The 21,405-nt window shown below is 44.7% G+C and overlaps 1 protein-coding gene across 1 annotated transcript in view; it reads left to right on the top strand.

The window, feature by feature from the left end:
- The first annotated feature begins 876 nt into the window (after positions 1-876).
- The window catches only part of HTR1E (5-hydroxytryptamine receptor 1E), a 29,170-nt gene continuing 8,641 nt past the window's right edge, over positions 877-21,405 (top strand). The window contains exon 1 of the mRNA XM_082217067.1: positions 877-1,712. The gene's annotated coding sequence lies outside the window, so the exon portion shown is untranslated. The remainder of the gene's footprint in view (positions 1,713-21,405) is intronic.

The raw sequence follows: 21,405 nt of genomic DNA, 5'->3' as shown, positions 1-21,405 counted from the left end.
CCCCGCACACGTACACACATACACAAACACACAAAACCACTGCATTTTAAGTTACATCTACCTCAGTGCTGTCTACACTGACTGGCAGCTGCTCTTCAAATATTGAAGCCAGAAATTGATTCTGAGAGAACTGTTGTGCAAAGTGTGTGCTCTGACACTGAGCCATGCTCTCCATTTTCCTGGCTCTGTGCTATAAGTTTCCATTATATAATTCTGATATCTGATACACTAGACTCTGTATAACAACACGGATCTGAAAATCTTCCCTTAAGGAACACGGGGCCGAACATCTAACTGAAGTTTATTAATAAAAATGAGTAAAATGCCTGGGCATTTTATTATTATTATTATTATTATTATTATTATTATTATTCACTACCTCCATGAGATTGGAGCCAGATTGTTAGGGCAGAATAGAATCTGCATTCTGTACCTCTGGCATTTTGGCATGGAACTGAGAAATTTATGGTCTTTATTGGGTAGATGTCACATGTTCTGTACCTTTGCTTTTGTTAGCATTCTTGCTCCAAGGATAATAACTCTGCAGGATTGTTTTGGAGACTATGGGTTCAAAATGATTTTGCATTTTGGAACTGGAGTTCCCCATTGAGGCAATAATGAAAAAGCATAAGGGTCCAAATTTGCAAGGGGACTATTTGCACCCAGCACGGCACTGTGAGTGTTCCATGCTGCTATAAATGTTGTCTAGTCTGGAATCCATCACCTGTGAATGTTGATAAGGTGAGGCAGCAAATGGAAGAGAACAGTTTTTAAATCAGACGCACATGATAGGCAATGCAGCTTCCCCCGCCCCGTCAATTTATAGGCATATGGAATGCAGAGAGAGAGAGAGAGAGAGAACATCGAACATCTAATTTCCTTTAAAGACGTAGAGTAACGCACAGTTGCCAAACCTGCTTTTGCAGGGGAAGGAGGGAACTAACCGTAAAGTAGTAAATATTTATGCAATTTGAATGTGTTCTAACTTCTAGCAGAGGACAGACACGTGGCATAGGAGGGGCCTCCTCCGCATCCCCCTTCGTTCAAATCCAAGGCAGTTCACGGCACAGAAGGAACGTGGGGCAGCAGTACTGATCAGTTGACACCACAGGAAGCGCTGCCACGGTCTTCAGAGCCAGGTGAGCTCCACTCCGCTTATGAGGTCTTCTGGAGGGGGTCTCCAATCATACCCCGCAGATGAAATGAGCCATACCGTCCAGTCTTCCTGTCTGCGGCGGCATTCGGTGGAAAGTGCTGCCCCCTAGCGCCCGCCGGCTGCAACTGGTCCAGACTTTACAGAGCAGAGTTTCCCCTAGCCATATAAAACAGCCCAAGGCGGAGGAATCCGCGGAGCGAGGAGCGTCTTCTCCGTCCTCCTCCTGCGACCCCGCACCTGCCTCGCCGGCTACTTCTTACTCCGCCTCCCGTTCCTTCTCCGTCGGCTGATCCCGCGCCAGGTTTTCACTCTCGCCTCGCAGCGCCCCTCTCTTCCCTGTCTCTCTTCTCCCCGATCCAAAGCGGATTTCGAAAGGCTGCCCGCAACAGGCGGAGGCGGGCTCCGCGCCCTGGACGGGTCCGGGAGGCGGCGGCGGCGGCAAATGGGGATCTGAAAGCGAGGATGGCGAGGAGGAGGTGACTTTCCAGCTGCGCTCCGGATCCCGGGTCCCGTCGCCACCCGGAGCGCCCAGAGTGCCAAAGGCGGACTTCCCAAGGTGAGCGGCATAAGCCGAGGGCGAGGGAGGAGGAGGCGACTTGGGGAGGTGTCCTCAAAGGCGCTAGTCCTCAAGGCGCTCTCACCCGGAGTCCGTCCCAAGCAAGCAAATGGGGGGGGGGAGGAAGCATGCATAGGATCGGGTTGCGGGAGCTATGAGCTAAGCAGCCGTCCCCACCCCCCACCGGCTCGCGGTTCAAATCCAATCCCAGCCCCTCTCCTCTTTCTGCAATATAGTGTTCATTGATGAGGGGGCGCGAAGTGCTTTGGACCCCGTACACACTGGCTGTCCAGAACGTGTGCCATCCTGTCATACAAGTTCCCGACCCGATCGAGGGATTTCTGACTTTGGCCGAGGTTTCCCGTCCTCCAAGATCCGTTGCTTCCCCTGACTTGGAGCATGTGCAGATATTTTTATTTTTATTTGGCCCTTGGCTCTCATGTGTGCATGAGGGCTGGGGGAACCTATGTTGCTGGACTCCACATGTTGCTGGGCTCCAGTTCCCATCATTCCTGACCATTGGCCAGTCCACCATCCTCTGCCGGGCCCCAGGCTCCGCAGCTGGTGGCTGCAATTCAGAAAAGCGACCTTTCTAAAGCAGGAAAGGGGAAGAGCCCGTGGAAGTGGAGGAAACGGTTCTGCAGAAGCAGGCAGTCAGGGCAGCCGAATTTTGGCTCTCAGCAATAGGGGAAGCTTCCTAAGTGGTTTGACCATGGGCCAGGCTGCGTTGGAAGGCGGTAGGAATCCCTTCAGTATTGTATTTTTTTATTTATGTTAAATTGCTATCCCGCCCTTCCTCCCAAAGGTATTTAAAGAGGGGCTAGAAAACTAGCTCTCAGAGATGCTGCGGGGCGGCTGCATCCTGCATTGCAGTTGAGCCCTGGGGTTGGGCTGGATGGCCTCCCAAGGTCTCTTCCAGCTCCATGATTCACGGAGTTAGTGTGGCCATTAAAGGAAGGACTTGGGCTCCCATGCAGTGAAATGAGCAAGAGCACCTCCAAACCCAGCAGGGCTGGCACATTACTGTACCACAGTTTTGAAGTCAGTGTAGTTATTCATAATTACTTTGGAAAGAGGATTGGGCAGGAGGGTTCAAAGACCTTTAAGTCCAGAGATGACCTAAATGTACCACTTCACTGTCATGGTTGTTGTTGTCGTTAAATTCTGTGATTGGGAATTGTGTTCGCTGTATGTAACAGGGAAACGTCATTCAATGTAGACGGGGATTTATTATCTTTCTGGCCAAAAGGAAGCTGAACATAATACAAATCGGGGGAGGGGGGGTGGGGGATAGGCTCCTCTGTGTTCTCACTGCTGAGTCACTAGGCCAGGAAGCAATCAAAAGCAATATCTTGTCAATTTCAGCCAGCGATGCTACAAAGTGCCTAGTCGAGAGTGGAGCATCCGTCACCTCCTTTAGATATTGCCAGAAGAGAGTTAGGCCACCGTGGAGGAGCCAGTGGGACTTCTTCAAAGTTTCTTTCACCTATTGATGAAGGAGGGGGGCAGTTTATAGATTACATTGAAGCACCAGCACAGGTCTCTTCCCAACTTATGTTGTTCTTTCAAATATCTCCTTGGACATGACTTGCTTTGTGTACAAATCAATCAGCATCACTGTTTGCGTAGAGCGCCTCCCTCATCCTATTGTGCAGCGGTCTGTCTAACTAGGAAGGCAAACTGTACCTGCAGGAAGTCCCACTGGAATCTAAGGAAATGCCTCAGGATTGTGAGGTGTGAATATCAGATTTGCCCTAGTTAAGTGGTAGAGCATCTCATTGTGTGCAGAAGGTCCCAGGTTCAATCCGAAGTAGAACTGGGAGTGCTCCATTCTGAAATCCTGGAAAGTTGATGCCAGTCAGTGAAAACAGTACTGAGTTACATGTGTAGGGCAGCGTCCTATGTTCCTTTGGGAGAAGCAATGTGGTGTAGCGGTTAATAGCGTTGAACTGGGACATGGGATACCAGGGTTCAGAAAATCCTTACAAAAACCTCTGATAAATCACTAGGAATGTATGTATTTTATATATGTTTATGTTGATACCCCACTTTGCTCCAAGAAGCCCAAATAAGTGTGTGTACTGTCTTCTTCACAACAACTCTGCAAGGTTGGCTGGTCTTTGAAAGAATGACTGGCCCAGTGGTCAGCTAGTGAGCTTCATGACTGAAAGGAGGACTACCACAAGAGCACGCCAACCACACTTGCTTATGTGAATTCACCCTATTCCAGCAACATGTGCAACTGTTGCAGACTGAAATGTGCAGATAGATGTACATCGATATTCAGATGTTCACGCAGGCCCTGTCCAGAGGTGTCTTTTTTGAAGAAGAAGAAGATTAAGATACAGCTCCCCTTATAGTTCCACTCATTATTGCATGTGGCATCAACTGGTTCGGGGCCAAGATGCTCCTGCTTCTGTGCCAAGGATTGAGCAAGGTAGCATTCAGGATTTCTTCCAGGTTGGCAAAGTGAAGCATATCATTGAATTTAGGTTGATTTCTAACTTTGTCAGTACGAAGCATGCATTTGGAAATGTTCCTGTATCATACCACAAAAAGGCTGCCTGGATCAACCATACAGGTCACTACCTAGAAACCGTCCCCTGTGAATGTGCAGTACTTCTTAAGGGCATGCTAGCCCACCATTCCTGGCCAATAGATGCTGGTAGTTTGGTTTCCCATGGACAGAACATGAAAGTCTGACTGTCGTCACCACTAGGGACTAAGCTGTCAGCAAGAACATTCAGGCACTCCTCAGCTTCTCCGAGGAGCACTTCTGCAGTGTGGGTGTTGGCAGGGTTCCAGCCTTAGCCAAGCGAGGCAGCAGGCAGGCATTCAGCTTTAAGGTTATGGATGCTGAGAAGGCGGTTCTAGTGTTTTGCAGATGCTAGTTCCATTCATTGCACTGCAGAGCTGCATGGGGTGGAGGAAGAAGTCACTCTTTTCAGCCCAAACTTCATCTTAATTAGTGGAGACGCCAGAGTCTTGCCTAGTCTGTTGATGCTACATAACTAAGGCTGCAATCCTAATCTCAGTTACCTGGGTGTAGGCCCCTACTGAGCACAGTGGGATTTACTTATGACTAGACATGTTTAGGACTGTGCTGTTACTCTGTAAGAGTTAATATACAGAGAGAGAGAGAGAGGTGTGTGTGTGTGTGTGTGTGTGTGTGTGTGTGTGTGTATGAGTGCCAGCTGAAGGTAACATTTCCAATTTCTGATCACGAAGACTTCTAATCTATAAAACCTTCTGCCACATGTTAATCTTCAGTGTCCTGCTGTCTGTATAGGCAGAGGCATGACACATAAATAAGAGACTCTGGGTAAAAATTATGCCAATGATGGCAGCTGCAGAATTAGTGAGTAGACAAAGTTTTTTTAAAAAAATATAAATGTCTTCTAAACATAAAATATCATAAGAAGCCTCTCTGCTGGAGACTATGAAGATATTTTTTAACCATCAGCTGTGCAATGGGTTCTAATTTATTTACCACCAGCAGCAGCAGCGCTTTTAAAAATCATTTTATCACTGGCAGCTACATACCTCGCTGCTCTTTCATCCACACGGTGTAATAACTCCCAGAGTAAGCTGCATGCATTTCCATCTGTTTTATTTTCCTGGGGTGGGGGAGCTTCATAATATGCGTTCAGCTCTCCCTGAAGATGTCAAGGCAAAGTAAACTTACAGCTTTTAAACTAGAGGAGAACTTGAGGTGTGATTCCCCCCACTTTTTAAAGGACCTATTTTCATCAGGTAAATCCCATCAATTTAGTTTCAGTAAGTATGATTTCTTCAGCATCATAAGATATTCTGCATTCGTCTCAATGAACATGTGGAATTACCCTGCCATTTTAAAAGTTCCCCAGTGGTAAATTCTTCTTGCAGGCACTTCCAAGTATTACTTTCACCATCCCACATGTTACAGATGTAGTTGTTTTGTGCCTATTCATTTCTCAAAGTCTTCTACCTTTCACACTGAGTGTTGCATTAGCTTAGTAGAGGTTTCTTTTGTCCTCGAAAAAATAATGTAAGCACTTACAAAACAGCTCCTTGGAAAACAACTACAGTTTTTCATAGACAAAGAGCAGAATACTAAGCACCGAGGAAAATCCAAAATGCTCTTGCTGCATCTTATTATTCTATATCTTCCATACCCTCCAACATTTATCTGATGAAAATAGGGATGTCCTAAGGAAAAGCAGGACATTCTATTCCAGGGTCAAATCAGAAACTGGGACAGCTTCTGTAAATCCGGGATTGTCCCTGGAAATAGGGACCCTTGGTGGGTCTGGTGGTTCAATATACTTTGAAACAGTGTAAAAGATAACTATATATATGAAGGTGGATCTTTTAGTTCAGGAAGTAAGGTCCAAGAACTCTCAGTTCTGCACACAAGCCAAATAAGTAATTGCCAAGCTAGCCATGCAGTTAGCACAATTTTTAATTTTTTAAAAAGTGAGCTGCAAGCATAGGAAAGTAAACTGGATTTGATCCCTGATAGGGTTGCCACCATTGTTCTGTACAAGACAGTGCGGGGGCTGTTGGGAGGCGATTTTTTTTTCATCTGGTGCTGAAGTAACTTCAAAGCAATCCATTGCAATCTATTGCAGCCGAACAGAATGGCCCTCTAGAATTTGTCACGCAAGCACACATGCACATGCATACACATGGATTTGTAATTCTGTTATCCAGAGCTTAAATGCATGACCATTGACACACCCTTTCAAACCCATGCATATGGAGAGGATGCCTAATTTAGCAGAGACAGGGCGGGGGAGAGGGAGGGAGGAAGAGGGAGAGAGAGAAGACCTTAAATACAGGACAAAACTGTATCTGTAAATGATGTAACATTTTACATTGAAATAAGGACAATCCTGTATTATACAGGAGAAGAGTTTGGATTTGATATCCCGCTTTATCACTACCCGAAGGAGTCTCAAAGTGGCTAACAATCTCCTTTCCCTTCCTCCCCCACAACAAACACTCTGTGAGGTGAGTGGGGCTGAGAGACTTCAGAGAAGTCTGACTAGCCCGAGGTCACCCAGCAGCTGCATGTGGAGGAGCGGGGAAGCGAACGTGGTTCACCAGATTACAAGTCTACCGCTCTTAACCACTACACCACACTGGCTCTCATATTACCGTATTTTGCGCCCCATAAGACGCTCCAGCCCATAAGATGCACCTAGTTTTTTGGGGGGGAAATAAAGAAAGAAAAAAATTATTTCCCCCCCCAGGTGCGGGGCTGGAAGAACCAGGTCGGGGAACAGTGGGAAGGCACGCTCTGCCTCCCCGCTGTCCCCCGAGCTTGTGGGGCTGGCGATGGGAAGAAGTGCACCAGTCCCTTGCTGCGACCCCAGTTTAGGTTGGGCGTCTCATGTCTTCTATTTGACACATACTATTTGACCATAAGTTGGTATGGCTCACGATTCTAGCATCTTTACTCGGATTATTCAGTACTTTTATAATAATTCAATACTATTGTAATACTTCTGTCCCACTTTTGAGTATTCAAAAGTGAAAACTCCGTTTAGGGCAGTTTACAAAAGTAACTGTTGTATTAGTTTGTGGTTTTAATACTTCCTCATTAAATGTAGCCTTTGTTAACAGCAGTGGCACAACAAATATTAATTAGTTTGTTTAAATGAATAATTATAAACCACTGAGTCATTTTATTTAAAAAAGCTATGTACAAAAAAGTAATTAAAATATCATAAAGCCATAAAATACAGATTAAATGACTGCCAGGGGCATGTCCACACTTGTCCCATGCCTAGAAAGTACAGATCTGAGCAGTTTCCTGCTTTTTCTGCACTCTCCATGCACAGGTCCAAGCAGTTCTGTCTTTGTCCCACCTCTTTCCCCTGGAAAACCTGCTCTTTAGCGATAATTTGGCAATCTGTGTAAAACCCAATTGTTGTTTGATCCGATCCAGTGCTAAAAATCTGGTTTCCCAGGGGAAAGCAGTGGGGGCAAACCGAGGTGTCAATAAGCCCTGTTTCAAACTAATTCTCTAAACCTGCTTGGTAAAACAAGAATAAGCCCAAGACATGGTGAGCTCACAGAACTGGCAGAAGCAACCATGGTGGTGGTTTCTTGAGCGATGCAAGGTTATTCTAAGGCTGGAGGACCAGAGAAGAGCAAGGTCACCTTCCTACAGGACCTATTACTATTCTGCAGCATGAAGGGTGGTTTGCGGCTGCTTTTTCTTTGAAATGGACACATTAATTGACTGATTAAGCAAGAGATCCACATGTCTGTCATGGATGCTTTAGCTGAGATTCCTGCATTGTAGGAGGGTTGGACTAGATGAACCTTGGATCCCTTCCAATTCTATGATTCTATGTAAAGAGTTGGGGGGGGTCCATTCATCTGAAATCATTAGATCTTCACTGAACTCCTGTGACACAAAAGGCATCATCACTCGTAGGAGAACACTGAACTTCAGTGGGAATGTGAGCTACTATTGCCTTGGCAACCTGAAGGTTTTCAAGAGATTATAAATCAACATGACAACAGTTGTATCTTAATAGCATGACAGTGAAGTTTTTATAATAATTAAATCCAATTTTGTTTTCTTGGATGGAAAATGGCTCATTTGGTGGGTGGGGGGTGGAATCACCAGGATGTTGTCAACCTAGGCACTACAGATCCTCCTAGTGTCCCTATTTTCCAGTGACGGTCCCAGATTTGGGGGGACCAGTCTAGCTTCTCTAGGGAGGGAGTTCTGAAGTCTGGGGGCAGCCACCGAAAAGGCCCTCTCCCACATCCCTATGAAGCATGCCTGTGAGGGTGGTGGAACCAAGAGAAGGGCCTCCTCTGAAGATTTCAGAATCTGGGCAGTTCATATGAGGGAATATGATCTTTCAGAGAGCTCAGACATAAGCTAAGTAGAGCTTTATAGGTCATAACCAGCACTTTGAATTGTGTCCAGAAACAGACTGGTGGCCCATGGAACTGTTGAAGCAAGGGAGTTGTAGACTTTCTTTCTTCCTTGCTTGATTGGCAGCACCTGCAAACCCTCTTTTGGTCTGCCCACATCTTTACCTGCTCCACACCTGACTTCAGGTGTGGGGCAGGTGAGCCTGGCTTGTCCAGAACAGCCTCACAGGCCAAATGGGAAAGGCAGGTAGATCAAATTAGGCTCAGAGACTGAAGATTCCCTTGCACTACTATATAAGAAGGGCGAAGATCTCCAAGTAGGGCTGGGAGAGATTTTGTGTCTCATACCTGGAGAACTGTTGCCAATCAGTTTAGACAGCACTGAAGTAGTTGAATTGTTGGTCTTACTTGGTACAGTGGTACCTCGGGTTACATACACTTCAGGTTACATACGCTTCAGGTTACAGACTCCGCTAACCCAGAAATAGTACCCCGGGTTAAGAAATTTGCTTCAGGATGAGAACAGAAATTGTGCTCCGGCAGTGCAGTGGCAGCAGGAGGCCCCATTAACTAAAGTGGTGCTTCAGGTTAAGAACAGTTTCAGGTTAAGAACGGACCTCCGGAACAAATTAAGTACTTAAGCCAAGGTACCATTGTATAAAGTAGCTACCTAAGTGCAAGGTCCAACAGGCTTGTATATCATAGCCATTTTAGTAGTCTTTGTTCCACAATTTTAATGAGTCCAAGATAACATCAATGATGTTCCCAGGAGCAGCTCTAGCTACAAGCATCCTTTAGGCATCAGAAACAGAGAGGAGTGAGCTACCTGATGGCCCCAACCTTTCATACAGATATTGTTTGCATTTGGCAAATAGTGCCCACCAGAAATGCAGATTTGAATAAAATATTGGGGGGATGCAGGCAAGCCCCGCACCACATAACCAATCACATGATGCGGTAAATGCACGCCATTTGAATGGCAATGCCCATCAATTTGGGGAGAGGGTAGCCCCCTCAAATATTATATTGGAGGGCCCAAAGGGACCTCAGCCCCTAGGAGTTGGCTCCTGTGATGTCCACTGCCCTGAAGACATGAGCCAGTGGATTACTGGCAAGTCCTCATAAAAGGTGCAAGACGAAAGGCTTATAAGAAGCTGTTTAGATAAACTTTGCTAATTTGAGATTTCTGCTCTGCCTGCTAATTATTGTAATGGCTGTGGGAGGGATACCAATTACCACCTCTGCAGGCTACTTTGGCAGAAAATGGGGACATTTCTTCAGAGTGGTTCCCTGACGTGTAAGAGGTGGTACCACAATTAACTAGCAGGATATAAGGGGTGAAGGCAGAGGAAGCTTTGACTGTTTAGTGACAGACGCCGACCCACAAAGGAAACGAAACAGATATATATATATATACAGACTGCTAGGATCCAACCATGTTGGCAGTGTGGCCAGCTCCTACTTTGGAATTTGAATCCTAGAGAAAATGGAAGGTAGCCAAGTCAAAGGAATTATGGCAATCATATCTCATGATGTCCTAGTTTGTGAAAAGCCTTCGGATCAATGAGCAGGCTCACTGACTTAGTGCTATGTTACATGCATCCCTTAGTGATGTATGGAAGTGAGAGCTGGACCATAAAGAAGGCTGATCACCGAAGAATTGATGCTTTTGAATTATGGTGCTGGAGGAAACTCTTGAGAGTCCCATGGACTGTAAGAAGATCAAACGTATCCATTCTTAAGGAAATCAGCCCTGAGTGCTCACTGGAAGGATAGATCGTGAAGCTGAGGCTCCAATACTTTGGCCACCTCATGAGAAGAGAAGACTCCCTGGAAAAGACCCTGATGTTGGGAAAGATGGAGGGCACAAGCAGAAGGGGACGACAGAGGACGAGATGGTTGGACAGTGTTCTCGAAGCCACAAACATGAGTCTGACCAAACTGCGGGAGGCAGTGGAAGATAGGAGTGCCTGGCGTGCTCTGGTCCATGGAGTCACGAAGAGTCGGACACGACTAAACGACTAAACAACAACATGCATCCCTTGGTATAAGTGTCAGGGCTCAAGCCTTTCTAGCTATGCAAAGAATTCAGAACCATTGAAATATGATTTTTAACCCCTTTACCTCTTTACTTCAACTAACCCTTTCTCTCTTGCTGCTTTCTGCTTTACTATCGTTACTCTCTTATGTTTCCTTTCCCTTTCCTATGCTATAAGCTGGTGTTTGAAAGCAGTGGAATACCCAAGGAGTTTTGACCATTAGATTTTGCTTGGTGACAGAGGGTCTTCTTCTGGTCTACCAAAATCAAATTCCTGGCTGGCAGTGGCTGGAGTTGATGGGGGTCTCACTTCCACAGCCCCAGTGTTCATGCCACTCAGGGCAGACGTTGAGGGAGGCAGAGGAAAATATCCATTCATTGTGCGGGCTCTCAGGTTGGTGCAGCAAAGAAGCCCAGATCAGATCCATTGGATGACAGTGTTACACTGCCTTCCTGACACACACACACTCAACATCCCATTTCTGGGTTTCCCACTGGTTGCTGTAAGGGGGAACCTCACTGGATGCAACCACCAGGTGCCTCCCATTTGGGCAGGTGCAATGAGGTGCTTGTCACTGGTGGGACTTCAATGCCACCAGCAGTGTGCCCTGATGGTGGAGTCTGGCAGAACCACCCCATCCAAACCCACTGCAGCGTGATGGATCAGGAGTTCAGATTGCTCTGCGCTGGTACTTTGGTTTAGTGATTCAGTTTGTTTATTTATTTAAAGCATTAAAAACAGGAACATGGAGAACCATCTTTTATTCCTTCCCTCCCCCATTTCTCATCCAGTCCCCCAAAGCTTCACTTTATTAATGTCTACAGTGTAGAAATTATTTTTCCCCCTCAGCCATGGTTCCACACAAAATAACTGGGGGCAATTCTCATCCAAATCATTTTCTTTTGGCTACCCAGGTGTAGCCGGTACAATGATCTCCAGATGTTGTTGGATTACAACTCCATCTAGCATGGCAAATGGTCAAGGATAAACGGTGATGGAAATTATAGTCCACATCGGCTACCATTTTGCTTAAAATTCAACACTGAAGGCCACTCAGCACACTTCAATTTGACTGTCTAAACAGAAGATTTAAGTGTCAGCTGTCACGATACTTTCCTCCTGTGGAATGTTTCTTCCCCTTCTCCTCCTTGCTAAATCACACGCAGAGAGAAAGGGGCTGACATTTAGTAACTTGAGCTTATTATTAGGAATCTCCAGCTGCTGAAATCTGTGTGAAACATCATCCAGAGTCTGACAACCTGAAATACAAAAAGCCTCAAGGCAACAAGACAATTTTCTTTACTTTGTCACATCACTATGAGGAAATGATGGCATTTTCAAGGCAGCAATATTATTGAAGAAGTATATAACTGAGGCGAGCACTGGTGTTAAAAAGAAGGTCTCAGGGGCAAGAACTTTTCATTCAAGGAAGAAGAGATATTCATTTGTTCATCCATTCACTGTCTGAACAATTCCACCACTCGCAATGTTAGCCTTAGCTGCCTTTAAGCATTTCTCTTGTTCTGGCATTGCTTTTTTTTAAAGAGCTTGATTACACAATATGTTGTAGATACTCTGTGACACAAAGGTGAAGTTTTCATTCTCAGGAGAACTAATTACTTTAACTCATACAATTGATAATTTTTCTATATTTCACTGAAAGAAGTCTCCCCAACTGTGTATCTCCTTAATATTAGTTGAAATTCAGGGGCTATTACTGAGGGCTAGAATCCATGTCTAGCATGAAGCCAAAGGAGGGAAGAACAAACTCGGGCTCCAAATTGTTAGGGTTATAAGGTTCTTATAATAACCAGCTGGGATGGGAACAGGCTGACCACAGATCAGAAACAGGCCCTGGGAGTCCCTGAGAAATAGCCTGGTGACCTGACATTTCCTGGAGGTGGCTTCAACATAGCCAGAGCTTATTGACCTTACAGAGTGGGGCCTCAGCCTTCTAAGGCCTGTTTGGAATCTGTTGGTTTCTTGTCACTTGTGTTAGTTGGGGTCTAGTTCAGGCTGCCTCAACCTCGGCCCTCCAGATGTTTTTGGCCTACAACTCCCATGACCCCTAGCTATCAGGACCAGTTGTCCGGGATGATGGGAATTGTAGTCTCAAAACATCTGGAGGGCTGAGGTTGAGGAAGCCTGGTCTAGTTGATACCATCAAGGCCAGAGCAGATAGTATGGGTCTGAAAGAGTCAGTCAGGGGTAAGGAGGGCTCACCAGTTGTTGAAAGCAGCAGTGACTTGAGATGGTGATTTCTCAGGAGAAACATCTGGCATACATGTGTTAACTCAGGATGCCCTCCAGATGTTGTTCAACTCCCATCATGCTTGACCATTGGCATGCTATCTGGGGCTGTTGGGAGTTGGAGTTCAACAACAGCTGGCCCAGAGGGTCATACAAGGTTGGTTCTCCATTTTTCATACTTATTGTGCAATCCTTGAGAATGTGTATTTTGCTGACAATGAAAGAAAGCAGGCTTAATAGCTGAAAGTCTGGTCTGCAAATCAGGAGAGTCCTGCTATGAATAGCTTTCCACACTTGGCTGAATTGCAGAAGGCCTCTGAGGCACTAGAGAGGCAAAACACACACCAGGCTGAAGAGCCTGCTTTTTCTTCTGTTTTTCAGTCAGCTAATACAAAGATGGTCTTGTTATAGCATCCCTAGTGAAAGCCCTTTCTAAAGATTTTAAAAAGAAGTTTAATGAAGGTAAGGAAACAATGCAATGCAGGAAGGCAGCACATTCAAATTTTTATATTCATTGAGGAAATAATTGTCCACTGCCAGGAAACGAACAAGAATCCATTTTATAAAACATCTTTAGGCTGCAGTACTATACTCACCTAGGACTAATGTGACAGTAGAGATAGAGAAGGAATTCAGTTCACATTTAAAGGTGAACCTACTTACAGGTAATTCACACTTTATTAAACAATTTGAGTACCAAAATAAAGCCATCATTTGAAGTTCACACTTCTCTGAATTTTTCAATGCAGTCCTCCAGCCAGTGTTGACAGAGATGCATGTATTAAGGGGAAATCTGCATTAAAAATGAATGTATTCATTAGTATAAAACACAAAAATGCATTATATTAGCGGAAATTGGTTGCAAAAATATGTACGTTAGTCAAAACTGCATGAAAAAAAATTGTTTATTACAGGAAATTCACACTGAAATGCCTGCAAATTTTCAAAGTAACGTGGAAAACTGAATTTAAGAATGGGAAGCTGAGAGAACCAGAATTGACAGATCCATCTATTTCTATGTCCCATTGTACTTAATGAGGCTTAACATCTAGGTAGATGGGTAGAGGATTGCATTATACATTGGACTACTTCGAATTCTTACTGTCCGCAATCCTGCAAATAGCTTTTTAAAAAATACAAAACTTAAATTTCACATTAAACTGTGCTCTCTGCCCTCAAAAACACTAAGATCACTTTTCCCAACTACCCAAAGCTAGTTGAGGTATAGTTTTCCAAACCCTTACCAAAATTCCTGGTTGACCCAAACATTATGATATATATGTAAGAAAATGTAACTTTTCCTCATAGAGGAGTTGCTCCATCCCATTGCCCTTTTCTGAACCTTTTCCAGCTCTACACTATATACGGTATATTTTTGAGGTGCGGGGACCAGAACGGTACACAATATTCCAAGTGTGGTTGCATCATCGCTTTGTACAACAGCATTTAGATATTAGCAATTTAATTTCAATTCATTCGTAGCATGGAATTTGCCTTTCTTTCACATGTTGGGTGCCCATACATCCCGGGCTGAGGTAAGGTTAGTTGCATCCTTCTGTCAACTCTAGCAGATCCTGCCTCAATAGAGCAAATGAGACAAGGTGTAGTGATAAGACTGATGTAAGGTCACCTGACATTTTTGACCCGAGAATGCAGAATGGTTTGCTAGGCAAAATTGGGGACGGCAGGTCCTTGGGAACTTGGTCATTGAGAGAACTCGAGTCTTATTTTAAGGCCAGAGTGTGAGTTTTAGTTTCAAAGCACATGTTCCTGTGACATTTCACAGTTCCTTGAGAGATGTGATTCACTAGCCCCCACAAGCCCCATGTGCAGCATGTATCCAGCACTAATAAGACAACTTGCTGTTCCTTGGGGCACAGAGTCACTGTCCTACAAACAACCTACTCTTTGGCCTTCTTTGACTGGTGCGAAAAGGGACTTGCACAGTTTCTGCATTCTTGGAGATGACATTTAGCATGTCTAAGCAAATTTCGACTAAAAAAAGAGGGGGCTCATAATATACAGAAGAGGGCGGAAGTGATGTGGCATATTGAGGAAGATTATTGGATTTGGGACAGTAGTTGTGGGCACACATGTGCACACACACACGGTAGATCTCAGCAGTTCCGGTGCTCAGGAAGGTCGGGCTACTGGCCAGGCTGAGCAGGAGACACACATTTTAACCCCCCCCCCACAACTTGTAGCAGAAGACTTGTGTGTCAAACATTTTTTAAAGAAAATAGCTGCGCACACAGATAAACAAATTTATGCCTGTGATGGACCTTAGGTTCCTGGGAATCAAGGTAGGTTAAGGAGTTCTAATTTAGGGATGGGGACAATAGTACACAGTACAGATACACCCTCTCACGTGCCTCCTATCAGCATGGATGGACAAGATTGAGACAGAGTTCAGTGTTTATGGGTGGATGGATGTGCATGAAAGCACACATGGAAAAATGGGATCTGTGCAACCCATTTGTGCATCAACACTCAGGTGTGTACACAGCCATAGTCCCAGCTTATCCAGTTCTATTCCTTTTTACTGAAAGAAAACAACAAGCTTCTGATCTTTGAACAGGGTAGTTATAAAAACTTTATAACAGAAGCAGACAGGGGCCTGGATTGTTTGTTTCCTTTCCCCCCCCCCAAAAAAAAAAAACAGCACCAAGAGGTGTTGGGTTGGGAAGAGTGTTATCTCCCGCTTGGACTACTGCAATGCACTCTATGTAGGGCTACCTTTGAAGGTGACTCGGAAACTACAACTAATCCAGAATGCAGCAGCTAGACTGGTGACTGGGAGCGGCCGCCGAGACAACATAACACCGGTCTTGAAAGACCTACATTGGCTCCCAGTACGTTTCCGAGCACAATTCAAAGTGCTGGTGTTGACCTTTAAAGCCCTAAACGGCCTCAGTCCAGTATACCTGAAGGAGCGTCTCCACCCCCATCATTCTGCCCGGATGCTGAGGTCCAGCGCCGAGGGCCTTCTGGCGGTTCCCTCATTGCGAGAAGCAAAGCTACAGGGAACCAGGCAGAGGGCCTTCTCGGTAGTGGCGCCCGCCCTGTGGAACACCCTTCCAGCAGATGTCAAAGCGATAAACAACTACCTGACATTCAGAAGACATCTTAAGGCAGCCCTGTTCAGGGAAATTTTTAACGTGTGATATTTTACTGTATTTTTGGTTTCTATGGAAGCCGCCCAGAGTGGCTGGGGAGGCCCAGCCAGATGGGCGGGGTATAAATAATAAATTATTATTATTATTATTATTATTATTATTATTATTATTATTATTATTATCTATTTCACACTTATCCTTCCGACAACATGTTATGACTGTTGGACGTACCTATATTTTGGCATCAGGCCTGTTGCATAGCTTTCACACGTATGCTAAAAAATGCACAAAAAACAAGCATTAAAAACAACAACAAAGGCAATATTCTGCCCATGTTAAGCACATTATGCCCCACTGGTCTCAATGGTGCTTAATTCTCATTTAATGGACCATAGGCTAAAAATCTGAACCCACTTACCTGGCAGTAAATCCCATTAATCTCCATGGAACTTGCTTCTGAGTAGGCATGGGTGGAGCAGCACTGGAAAATGTACATCTCTGGGTTTGATAGGCATAAATTAACAAGTTAATACAATTCCCAGTCCTCCTCACCTAGCCAGTCTCTAAAGATTCCCCCTTTAATGGCCATTTAAGCCATTGTGGACACAGTTAATCTTTCTTCTTCACTTCCTTCATTTTAACTAACACACACACAACTTTTAGCTCAGCCTCCACAGTGAAGGCTCAGGTAAGCTGATATTTGGGAACTGTATGGTTGACAAAGTGGACCCTGCAGCTTGGAAGATTAACTGTTTCCAGAAGGACTTATTATTGCAGCAAGTTGCTTTCGGCTGTAAAGACCATGCCCATGATTTATTTGCTTGTTTGCACCATATTAAAAGGATGATTCATAATGTTTAACTTGCTAGAGGTGGTTGTGGCTAAAGGTTGCTGTGCTTTTCAAAAAATTAAGCACTTCTAGGAAAAGTGTCTGTACAGATTGTGCCATCTTACCGACAGGCCTGCTCATTGATCTGTACTGGCTGTGAGCGCTCTTGCAGTGAAATTTGCTGTAACAAGAGAAAGTGGAAGAAGAAATGTATAAACTCTTTAGTCCCCCACCCCAATCTTGCTGCTTCAGGCCTGCTATTTGAACTCAGTTTGAGGCTACAGTTTCTGCTTGTCTTAGTTTTATGCTGTTCTGCCCATCCGTGCCATTCCTCTAAGTACAGTCATTAATTTCTGAAGAAAGAATTGCCAGTGCTGAAACAATGTTTGGTGGAAGAAGTTGGCTGTAGATATTCTGGGGTGGTCCAAAGATGTCCTCTGTGAAACTTCAGAGGAGGTTTCCTATTGGTTCACATCTTCCAAGGCATTCAAAATAGATTCTGGGCATATAGAGATCCCATCTCCTAGCTTAAGCTCGAGCCATTTAGAGTCTAAATCAAATCCAAAGGAAGGCCATTGCCCCATTCAGTTTGATGGTGATTAATAGGACGATCCTAGGCATGTTCACTCTGAAGTAAGTCCCAAATTTCATAGGGCTTATTCTAGGGCAAATAGCTTTCTAAGTACGGTATATATTTATTCATTTCTAAAATTTCTAAGGACTATAGCCTTCCCAAGGTGGGTTACATTAATGCATATATATATATATATATATATATATATATATATATATATATATTTGCTTTCGTAGATTTTCACGGGTACAGGAATGCAGGTTTTGGTGTCTTCGGGTGTCTTCCCGTGTAAGAGTCGGGGTGTCTGTGCAACGTTTCGACGAGGTCTCACTCGTCATCTTCAGGCTGGTGCTTTCGGCTTCTTGTTACTGGAACAGAGCAGAGTCTGGTGTTTGAGTTCCTATAAATACTGTTGAGGGGTGTGGTGTATAGCCTCCAACGTTCTGGGCAGAGAGGAAGTTCCTAGATTAGTGTGCCTTTTCTTCTTTTGTTCCTTAATTACTTGAGGGATATCTTGGGTGATTTCATGAGTGATATTCTGAATACCACTGGGTGGGTCATTAAGTGTAGATTAGTTGCTAAAGCTTTCGTGTCTTGACCTCTTGAGCTTGTGAAGAGTTTTTCTGAGAAGATGGCTGTGCTGCATTTAGTTGTGCTCTGGCTTGGCTTCGTGTATAGGGGCGAGCTGTGGTTTTGTGCCTTGTGCCAGCCAGATCTGTGTAGGGATTGCAGGGGGGTGCAGCATCCGGAGGTGCCACTATAGTTTGGCTACTGGATGGAGTCTGTAATATGTCTGTGGAGAGGGTCTGGGTTTGGGTCTGGTGTGGTTGATTGGTGACGGCGTTCAGTGTGCCTCTGGTTCTGGTGTCGGTTTTTGTGGGGAGGGCTAATTTCCAGATGTCTGGCAGGCGGGACGTGTCGTCACGCTTGTTCATGTTGTGAGGGTGTTTCTCTATCTCGATGGCTTCCATGATTATTCTCTTGTGGTGATGTTCCATGTTAAAGAGCAATTTGGAATCTGCAAAATTAATTTTGTGTCCTGTTTCTTTCATGTGTTGGAAAAGAGAGGAAGTTTTTTCTTCTTTTTTGACGGCATTCTTGTGTTCTGCGATACGTGCATTTATTCGTCTGTTTGTTTGTCCAATGTACGTGGCTGGGCAGACTTTGCAGGGTATTTCATAGACCCCTTGGTTTTCCAGCTGGATTTTGTCTTTTGGGTTTCTGAGGATATTGGCTATTTTTTGGTTGGTGCAGAAGGCTGTTTTGATATTGTGTTTATGGAGGATTTTGCTGATTTTGTCTGTAGTGCCCTTGATATAAGGAAGGAGGGCCATGCCATTGTTTTCTTCTGTGTCTTGGTTTTTGGGGGGTGTTTCTTTTTGGATTAGCTTCGTAACCCTGTTTTTCTGGTATCCATTGGCGATTAACACATTTGAGAGATTCTGTAACTCAGTTGTCAAGTGGTCTTTGTCAGCCAGGCGTTTGGTTCTGGAGATGAGAGTCTTGGCTACGGAGTTTATTTGTGCAGGGTGGTGGTGTGAACACTTTGAAACCAATGCTTTAGACAAGTCAGAACACAAACCCAAACTTTGGCTCAGATATGTTGACGACACCTTTGTAATTTGGCCACACGGGAAAGAAAAACTAGATAGCTTCCTCACACATCTCAACAGCCTACACCCCAAAATACAATTCACTATGGAAATAGAAGACAACAACCAACTCCCCTTTCTTGACGTCCTAATCTACAAAAAACCTGATGGCTCCCTAGGACACACTATCTACCGGAAAAAAACACACACCAACCACTACTTACATGCACAATCACACCACCACCCTGCACAAATAAACTCCGTAGCCAAGACTCTCATCTCCAGAACCAAACGCCTGGCTGACAAAGACCACTTGACAACTGAGTTACAGAATCTCTCAAATGTGTTAATCGCCAATGGATACCAGAAAAACAGGGTTACGAAGCTAATCCAAAAAGAAACACCCCCCAAAAACCAAGACACAGAAGAAAACAATGGCATGGCCCTCCTTCCTTATATCAAGGGCACTACAGACAAAATCAGCAAAATCCTCCATAAACACAATATCAAAACAGCCTTCTGCACCAACCAAAAAATAGCCAATATCCTCAGAAACCCAAAAGACAAAATCCAGCTGGAAAACCAAGGGGTCTATGAAATACCCTGCAAAGTCTGCCCAGCCACGTACATTGGACAAACAAACAGACGAATAAATGCACGTATCGCAGAACACAAGAATGCCGTCAAAAAAGAAGAAAAAACTTCCTCTCTTTTCCAACACATGAAAGAAACAGGACACGAAATTAATTTTGCAGATTCCAAATTGCTCTTTAACATGGAACATCACCACAAGAGAATAATCATGGAAGCCATCGAGATAGAGAAACACCCTCACAACATGAACAAGCGTGACGACACGTCCCGCCTGCCAGACATCTGGAAATTAGCCCTCCCCACAAAAACCGACACCAGAACCAGAGGCACACTGAACGCCGTCACCAATCAACCACACCAGACCCAAACCCAGACCCTCTCCACAGACATATTACAGACTCCATCCAGTAGCCAAACTATAGTGGCACCTCCGGATGCTGCACCCCCCTGCAATCCCTACACAGATCTGGCTGGCACAAGGCACAAAACCACAGCTCGCCCCTATACACGAAGCCAAGCCAGAGCACAACTAAATGCAGCACAGCCATCTTCTCAGAAAAACTCTTCACAAGCTCAAGAGGTCAAGACACGAAAGCTTTAGCAACTAATCTACACTTAATGACCCACCCAGTGGTATTCAGAATATCACTCATGAAATCACCCAAGATATCCCTCAAGTAATTAAGGAACAAAAGAAGAAAAGGCACACTAATCTAGGAACTTCCTCTCTGCCCAGAACGTTGGAGGCTATACACCACACCCCTCAACAGTATTTATAGGAACTCAAACACCAGACTCTGCTCTGTTCCAGTAACAAGAAGCCGAAAGCACCAGCCTGAAGATGACGAGTGAGACCTCGTCGAAACGTCGCACAGACACCCCGACTCTTACACGGGAAGACACCCGAAGACACCAAAACCTGCATATATATATATATATATATATATATATATATATATCTCACCCTCGAGGCAGTTTTGAAACTGCCTCTGTAGGAAGACATGCTGCAGTATGGTGAAAGCAGAGTTGAAAATATCTCAGTTGAGAACTAAACTTGCATTCCTTGCAAATACGCAAAAAGTCATCCATGCATTATTATTTTTTAAAAAGTGTGCATACAGTTTTGGGGGTGCAACTGCAATCTGAAATTTGAGGTTGTGGATAGGCTGTGTAAGGCAGAGCCTACAGTTCAGCTGAGCCTTGTCATGATTTGCCCTCTCTGGTTTGATTACCGAGTTCTGTCTCGCTTTTGCACAGTCAGGACAAATAAAGGCTGTTGGAGAGGGGTGGTTTTTTTGCTTTTTTAACAAGCTTTTTTGGCGGGGAAACAATCAGTGAAGAAAATGGAAGGGGACACTTCAGTGGAATGACTAAGAATTAAATGTATGCAACTAGTTCCATGGGAAACAGGGGTGTGTGGGTGTTTAGGGCATGTGACAGTGTGGATCTGGGCCTGCCCGCTACTGGAACATAGTCTCTGACAGCTTTCTGCCTGAGTAATAATAATAATAATAATAAATTTTATTTATATCCCGCCCTCCCCAGCTGAAGCCGGGCTCAGGGCGGCTAACAACAATCAAATAATCCAACCTTCTAAAAACATTTCATTATAAAAATTAATTAAAATCAAATTGATGGCAACCGTTAAGCAAAATTCTGTGCAGATTGCCAGAGGAGGGAGTCAGGCTGCGCCCTGACCAAAGGCCTGGTAGAACAGCTCTGTCTTGCAGGCCCTGCGGAAAGATGTCAAGTCCTGCAGGGCCCTAGTCTCTTGTGACAGAGCGCTCCACCAGATTGGAGCCACAGCCGAGAAAGCCCTG

Source organism: Podarcis vaucheri, assembly GCF_965113315.1.
Source record: "Podarcis vaucheri genome assembly, chromosome: 3".
In the NCBI taxonomy this organism is placed as follows: Eukaryota; Metazoa; Chordata; class Lepidosauria; order Squamata; family Lacertidae; genus Podarcis; species Podarcis vaucheri.
Note: the sequence above shows the minus strand (reverse complement) of the source record. Positions and strands in the feature narration are given on the sequence as shown.